Source organism: Sander lucioperca, chromosome 16 (genome assembly GCF_008315115.2).
Source record: "Sander lucioperca isolate FBNREF2018 chromosome 16, SLUC_FBN_1.2, whole genome shotgun sequence".
In the NCBI taxonomy this organism is placed as follows: Eukaryota; Metazoa; Chordata; class Actinopteri; order Perciformes; family Percidae; genus Sander; species Sander lucioperca.
The window spans coordinates 29025119-29033423 of record NC_050188.1 but is presented as its reverse complement, the minus strand read 5'-3'; the positions used below and the strand labels follow the sequence as shown (position 1 = coordinate 29033423).

General features: G+C 41.3%; 1 long non-coding RNA gene across 1 annotated transcript; it reads right to left on the bottom strand.

Moving 5' to 3' along the window:
- Nucleotides 1-5151: 5151 nt before the first annotated feature.
- Nucleotides 5152-7088, bottom strand: LOC116035450. The gene is made up of 3 exons (XR_004101370.1): nucleotides 7043-7088; nucleotides 5608-5612; nucleotides 5152-5262 (listed from the first exon to the last, which is right to left on the bottom strand). It is a non-coding gene; the product is annotated as an uncharacterized LOC116035450 (long non-coding RNA).
- Between the last annotated feature and the right edge of the window lie 1217 nt (nucleotides 7089-8305).

Genomic DNA, 8305 nt, shown 5'->3' with positions numbered 1-8305 from the left:
ACTCAGCCCTCGGCTGAACCAGAAGTTGTTCTGTCCCTCCTCGGTGAAGGCCGTCTCAAAGCTCTTATTTCACCCCCGAGGAGCATCGAGGAGGGATCACCGAGGAGCTATAGCCGAGGATACACGAGAGCAGCCTTCCTGGAAGCTGTGCAGCTGAAGGAGTTGCTAACTCCACCCAAACAGTTGACGTATTTATGTGACGCTTCAGAGGAAAGGATGTCTCATCTCTCTAAAACACATTTGCTCATTGCCTCTCTCCTCCGATGATTTCCTCGCATCTCTCCCGGGCCTCCTCGGTGGAAGGGACTAAGACGCAAGGAAGGGCGGCAAGTGGAGGAGACGGGGATGCAATTTAAGGGCTTTGGGATGTACCCTGAGACTGTGCGTGAGAGAACCAGGCAACCAGAGGCGCATGGTCAAGAGTGCAGGTGTGTGTTTATGTTGTAAAGGTTGGAGCAAATTCTCAAAATTCATTTTATTGAATTACAATAAATATGGTAAACACACATTGATAAATAATTAAAACATGTAAACAAATTCATCAGTTAAAAATTCTAGTCAGGCCTGAATCTGTGTATTCCACCGTTTGCTAAATCAAATTAGCTGCTAACATTAGCCACACTGCTAAGTCGTTAGTTACCGGGAGGTGGGTGGTGGTATTGTACAACATTGTAAAGTGGGCTACATGGATTATCAGTTTTTGGCAGAATGCCAGAATAAGAAATGAACCGAGGACTAATGTGAGACTAGAGACTTTCTCTCATGCCTGAATTGAACTGAAAACTGCATTTGACTTTTGCTGATATCATGGATAATTTCGCATGAGCCGTGGAACTGCATTACATAAGGTAAGACCACTTTATGGTTAATTTGGGCTTATAAAGTGTAGCCTACTTGTGTTTGTATGTGCTATCAGCTAGCCTTGCTGTCAACTGGTTTTAGGGATGTTAATATTAAATGATGCATAAACGTTTCTCTTTTTTTGTGGTTGAGATTGGCTTATCTGGTTTATATTTTTTAATGAGCTGTTGGCTTTAAGTATATGCGCTGTAAATCCTGTGTTGTTCAGATAAAGGTGAATGAATTTATTTTGTGGTTGGCATTAGTGTTCAGGTAAATCCTACTGGCATACGCATGTCTTGCACCTCTCCGTCTGTGCTGTTTGCTCGTTGTATTGGCTGGACGAAGATAGCGTCTTATTTTTGTTTCAGAGCCGGAGTTAATTGTCAGAGATAACTTTTGTAGTCCTATAGTGAGGTCACAGAAGTCCTTGTCCCTAATATGGCATTGTATACATACCCACATACACTGTGAGACCCCAGGATTGTCTTAAAGATAACGCAGCTTATCACTGGAATGACTTATTAAAAAAAAAAAAAAAACGTGCCCTCTTGTGAAAACCCTGGGCCCCCTTACTGACAATTGTCTGGCGCCACTGATCGACTATTTTGGCTGGGGTTTGTGCCAAGAGTGACCCACTGTGGCAGCAAGACTTGCTACAGGCATGTTTATCATAATCGCACAACAATCTATCCATCCACCATGTTACAGATGGTAGGGTAAATTGCGTTCTGACTGCAAACCAACCGCCCCAGAGTTCCAGACCACCCTCTCTAGGAGATGCCAGCCTGCTTGTTTTTCCCCGCATCCCGGTGTGATTGCTCTATTCACATATGCCCAAACGAACCAACCCTCCAGGTTTTGAAACAACTGGTCCAAACGAGCTGGGTTTGAATACACCCTGGCATACGATATCCTGGTGCTCCTGAGGGCAGTGGTTCCCAAACGTTTTCATGTCAAAAACCCATAAACTGACAAATTGAACCACTGACCCCCATTTGATAGGATTTTGGCATTTAGATGTTTTATTACAGAAAGTGTATGAAACCATGACTAAAATGGTCATACATTCTATTATTTTATAACTTATGGATGGACTTATAGTGAAAACAAATAATTTCCCATTGTGCCTGGGACCCCCTCGCAAATTTCTGCATAAGGATGTAGGTTAAATTGGTGAAACAGCAAGTTTTGAGTTTTTTTGCCTTACGAACAACACGTCCAGCTGCACGTGCGTAACTGGAAGTGAAGTAATGTGTGATTTCAACTCAAACAATGATCTTTTTCTAAACCTAAATAAGTAGTTTTGGTGCCTAAACTCGACCAAACTGCAGCCTTTTCGCAACGTTAAAGACATGTTCAAAACCAAGACCCTTTAGTTCAAAACCGCGACTGACGTTCTCTGGTTTAGATATGAGGTCATATTTCCGCCACCACTAGGGACGCCGTTTTACGCTCTTGTATTTGAGGTTAGTGAACAAATGACTCATATTGTCGCAGGGTTTGGAGGACTTGTTGGAACACTCAACCACATACACATCACCTAAGCCATGCTTGGATGCAAAGCACAGCATCAAACAAGCAAGCAATCAACTGAAAGACCTTGATGAGAAAAACAGGGAACAAAAGTCGAGATTGTGTTTCACCTTGTGTGCAAAACATCAGGCCGAGACTTTAAAGGTAAAACCCATCCGCGACAAAAGGAAAGAAAAAAACACTTGTTAACTATGATATGTGACATGAGAGGCTCACAAAGACAGAATAATTGGGTCTCATATTCTGTAATGAGATTCTTCATTCGATCACAGCCAGACAAATGGACTCTGCAAGTATTGACACATAATGAATAACCTTTCATTTCATAAAGGGGAGGGAAAGCAATGGGAGCCATAATGACAGGACCATTTTCCTCAGTTATTCTATTTTCAGAGTAATCACGCCATTAACAATTCATTACCTTTCTTATGAAATCAGAACGACAGGGCTGAGAGCAGCTAATATTCCTCACAGCGCATATTTATACACAAAATGTACAACTCATTCGGGGTATGACTGCGTGGCCTAATCCATGGCTCTGATGACTGAAGTCATTACCCGGGCGGCTGATGACGGTGTTAGTCATTAATGTAACGAGCATGGACAGAGGGATGGCATCATTCCACAGGCGTGATGGGCTGTGAGTGGGCGTGGCAGCATGGGAGAGATGACGGGCGTGGGGATGGTTCTAACATAGTCTGTGGGTACATATTACAAAAACAACCTTATTGTTTCTTAGTAAATACTGCATGTTGTGCCCCTCAATAACACAAGTTACCAAGCAACAAATGTGATGTAATCAGTATAAAATGGGTCCAGGGCTTTTATTTTTCCGAAAAAGAAGATAATTTATATTGTTACTGTAGCTATAGTCCCAATGCAATTTGACGTGTGTTTGGATCATCATTTTTGGATGTATTGTTGGTTTAACCAACTTAACAGCAACTCCTTGGCATAACATTATTAATTAAAAAAAGTTTGGATGTGTTCAACTTCCTCAGTTTATGCTGTTGCAGTCTATGGGAAACGCAGGATTGTTTTCCCCCATAAAGGGCCTCTTCTAGATGACGTATTGCCGATCTGATGTACAGTCGAGATGGGATTTTTGACAACTGACCGAACTCTATCCATTGATGTTGGAATTTGAGTGAAGATTATATTGTCAAACTAGTATTTTTTCAATGTCAACAATGACCTTTTACACTCAAGCCAAGACAGATCAACGAAAGTAAAGAACCATAGGTATCAACTCGTAACATACCCATTTTCATACTAGCAGGGGTCCTTTGTTGCTGACCCTCCCCTGTGATTCCTGTATACTATCTATAAAGGCCAAAATTGCAAAAAACATTACTACAAAAAACACAAGCAACATGAGAGTAACATTGACTTAAGAAAATGTTCTGGATATACTGGTAACCAGCACACTCGAGTGATGGTACACAAGAGCCAGCTATTGCCCATATGGGGCCAGATTTGGGTATTTTTTGGAGGTGCAGACTTGGGCTGAACATTAGTTCCAGGGAGTACTTCGGCCCAAGGGATTGGCCCGAGTACTGTTGCCATTCATTCATAACCAGTCTGGCAACCAGGCGTGCTGTATGTAGGCCACTGTTGGCCCAAACCTTTTTGGCTTACTGAGATTCAGCATAAAAAATTTTTTTTTATATTGATAAGTATCTAGCTCCAGGCTTGAGCAAAATTAATGTTTTTTCCAGCTGCATCCAATATATTGTTCTAAGCCTAGTAAAAAAAATAATTTCTGATGAATACTTGTTTAACTTATCATAACACAACAGCCATGCTGCTTCAGGGTGTTTCTTCATGTTTTTTTTGCCTTTTTAGCATTCTGCCAGGCCCATTTCAAGCAAGACATTTCTAAGATAATTCAATAGCAAGTTGAGAGTGAGAGCTTTGTGAGACGTCTAAATCACAAAGGTTCCCTTTGTGTATAGTGTTGTTGTTGTTTATATTTTCTTCAGCCGTTTTTTTTTTTTTTTTTTTTAAATTTATTTTTGAAACCACTGTGTCCTCGATGTGTCAAGTGAGAAACTGTGCCCGGGTGAGGACGCTCATAAATACAGTGAATATGTTTTCTAAGAATACCTCAGAGGGATTGGAGGAAAAGAAATCCCAGTTGTGGAACAGTGGGATATTTCTCTGAACTTCTATTTACCTCATGTTGAACTTCATCTCACTTATTTACTTTTTTATTCTGCATCATATATCTAATACTGGCGCTCATTTATCTATGTGGAGTGTAAGACTGGAATTATAGTTTTTTCCAGCATTTACAGTATTTCTCATTTTGGCACGGTGATATTAATGCACCCATGGCAAGTGCAACACTTTTATCTCTGTCACACACATACACACAAATGCACAATATCCTCTCACTTTTTTTCCAAGCTTCGATTAATCTCTCTCTGTTTGTGTCTGTGTACAGTATATCCCTTCCGCCACTGGCCTGTGTTTCACTCCGGTGGAAGAACCGGTTAACAGTAACTGAATCTATTCAGTCTTTGAAACCATATTTGACATGGCCAGATATTAGGCTATTTAAAAGGCTTCAAAAAACTTGCTTTAGTCCAGCTGGAATGTCGGAGATGGCTTTCATATGTGCTGAACGCAGATCAAAGTTCCCCTGTTCTTTCTGGCCCAAATGAGTTGAGAGGCAAAAGTTGGTGTTCCTTGGGTTGCAACCAAGCTTAATATAAAATTACTTCTGATGTGTGACTCCGATCACATTCATCTTGTGCAACAATAGCAAATAATAAATGGTAAGTTTAGAAGAACATTTGGATTATGCAACAAGGCAGGCCTGCATGGTTCTTTTGGGGAATTATTGTAAAGATTTACTAAGAATATGTTTACGGCATTTACTCTCTAACTTACGGTGGCCGAGACGGTTCAACACAAATACAAAAGCCATAACACTAACGCAAAAGCCACAACACAAATACAAACACTACGACACAAACGTAAAAGCTACAACACAAACGCAAAAGCTACAACACAAATACAAAAGCCACAACACCAATACATAAGCAACAACGGAAGTGAGCATGTTGTTGACAAATGGAGCCGGAGGAGGAAAGTTCTTGTTGGTTCCTTGTTAATTATGATTACTGTCGCTATGTGGTTGTCACAAATAAGCAATGTTGTTCAATATCTTTTATTTTCATATGCATGTATACTCTGCCATTTAGGCTACAAAGCTACAGCTATAACGTTATCTAAATGGCGCCCAGCATCTTTTAACGCGCAAGTGCTATGTTTAAAGTCTATAGTTTGTCACGTTTAGTGAAGCTGTTTAAATCACACAAATATGATATCCCACTGTTACATGCTTGTAACTTGTTAACCGTATCTATCTGGTTATTGGTTATTGATCCCAGCGGCAAATTCCCTTGGTTGGTTTGGTGTGTGTGTGTGTGTGTGTGTGTGTGTGTGTGTGTGTGTGTGTGTTATGGTTAACAGATGTTTAAAGTGAATGCTATCTGTATCAATATGCTGCCTATTAGTGTTAGGGGCGTAATATGTCATACATACACGGTTGGTCTGAATGAAATAAACCCAGGATTTTAACCGTGACCTTGCTCCGTGCTTACTACTGGAAAGTAAAATAAGTAAATCAATAGAATTCAGATTGTGGACTCTTGTGTTTACACTGTATTTGAAGCCATGTAAAAGGGTTTGTTCATAGACTATTACCGTTTGTACAGTCTATGGTTTTACTGCATGTCCTCAGTCTTACATTGCTTATTTGTGACAATCGCATAGCGACAGAAATCATAATTAGCAAGGAACCATGTTTCACTTACTTCTCAAACATACAAGAACTTTCCTCCTGCTCATCCGCCGGCTTCGTTTGTCAACAACACACTCACTTCTGTTGTCGCGTATGTATTTGTGTTGTGGCTTTTGTATTTGTGTTGTAGCTTTTGCGTTTGTGTTGTGGCTTTTGTATTTGTGTTGTCAACCCGTTCTCATTCCGAACTCGTAAAATAAGGACGTTTGGACAGTGGCTGTCAGCGTCTGATGCGACGAAAAAGGCGTCTTTCAGCGTGTTTGTGTAACGCACCGGGGAGAGCAGTAGTTGGGGCAAATTTTCGCCTAAGGAGGTTGGTTGGGGGGGTGGATGGGTCAAACACAGGACTTTCACCCAGGAGAGCGGGGTTTGCGTCCCGCTTGTCACGCTTCCTATAGTCGCTTTTTTCTTTCTGTCCCTTAGTTTCCGCGTGTCACGGAACCGTAAGCCCACCCACGACCTTTTCTTAACATAACTGCATCAAAAGGAACGGCAATAGTCCCGACCAAGCGCATTTACTTATAGCGCTAAAGGGACGGCAATAGTCCCGACCAAGCGCGTTAACTTATAGCGCTAAAGGGACGGCAATAGTCCCGACCAAGCGCGTTTACTTATAGCGCTAAAGGGACGGCAATAGTCCCGACCAAGCACATTTACTTAAAGCGCTAAAGGAGACTTTTAGCGTCAACGACAAAGGCACCTGACCAAGCGTCCATATTTTACGAGATGGGTGTGAGAACGTGTTGGTGTTGTAGCTTTTGTATGTGTGTTGTAGCTTTTGCGTTTGTGTTGTAGCTTTTGCGTTTGTGTTGTAGCTTTTGTATTTGTGTTGAACCGTCTCGGCATCGTATCAACTGGGACATTTTGGGACCAATTGGTGGGATTGCTGTGGACGAAGTACACACAGCGATACACTGGTGAGAGCCAATGAGGTTTAACCATGTATCCAGCTAATTTAAATAGCTCACGTTACTGTATTGTGTCAACAGTTAACTTCATTTAATATTGTATGTGGCATTTTCTTTTGCAGGGTGCAAATGTTCCACCAAAACAAGTTCCTTCCCGACAGTATTTAGCAGAGCCACAGCCGCTTCGTCTTGAGCTTAGCACCACTCAAGACCATTGCAATTGGTTTAAAGAAATGCAAACAACCCAAAGCGGTTTTTTTCTTCCTATTCCAGAATGTATGTGTGGTGTAGCCAGACCTTACTCCACAGCACTGTGGAGATAGGTCTGGCAATGCAAGACTATAACAGAACTTTTTCAAGCAATAAAGAATGCGCTCGCAATGCACTCGCTGCAGGGGAGTAGAAAACTCATTGCTACACTGTAATGAAGTTTATGTATGAACATTTTCAGAAATTAGAAAAGCAACTTGCTGGAAACCAGTAAAAGTACTGTTTAGAGATAGAAGCCCCAGTCACACAAGTAACTTACCCTAGCCAGAGTGAACAACATTGGGGCATTGTGCCATTTGATTACACCGAGATCCTAGGACCTATTCAACTCTCTCTTCTCTGCTCCTTGCATAGGTTAAATTAAATCCAGTCAGTGGCTTTTGAAATGTCAGATGTGCTACATTTAACTTTTACATAAGCCTATATTTTAATTAAATTCAGCATGCTTACACTAGCAGTTCAGCATCTGCACTCTACTGTCTTCCTTACACTGTATACCAAAAGTCCTCATTAAGAGCACCTAAGTGTCAGTTTAGAAGTCAAACTTTTGCACAGGAGAGGGAGGCCATTTTTCAGTATGATAATGAAACGTTGTAATTTGTTAATCGTTTACATGCCAAATGAACGATTGACCATGATGTGAAAATAAATCTATGGCTGACATTTGGAATGAAAAAATGGGAAATTTATCAATTACCGAGTTGTAATTGCTTGGCGAGGGCAATCCCTCCTCCCCCTATTGATTTAGTTTGACAGCTTCCTTCATATTGACAAATCCAGGCAGGCGGAGCAGTGTTCCAGCCACCTCCAGGGTGTCATCCATCTCCCACACCGAGTCTCTGAGCAAAACTCACGCCTTAATGCTTATTTAAATGGAACACCAATCATCATCCAAGATAAATGGCCTATTCAGACATAGCATTTAGCATCAGCAGCACTA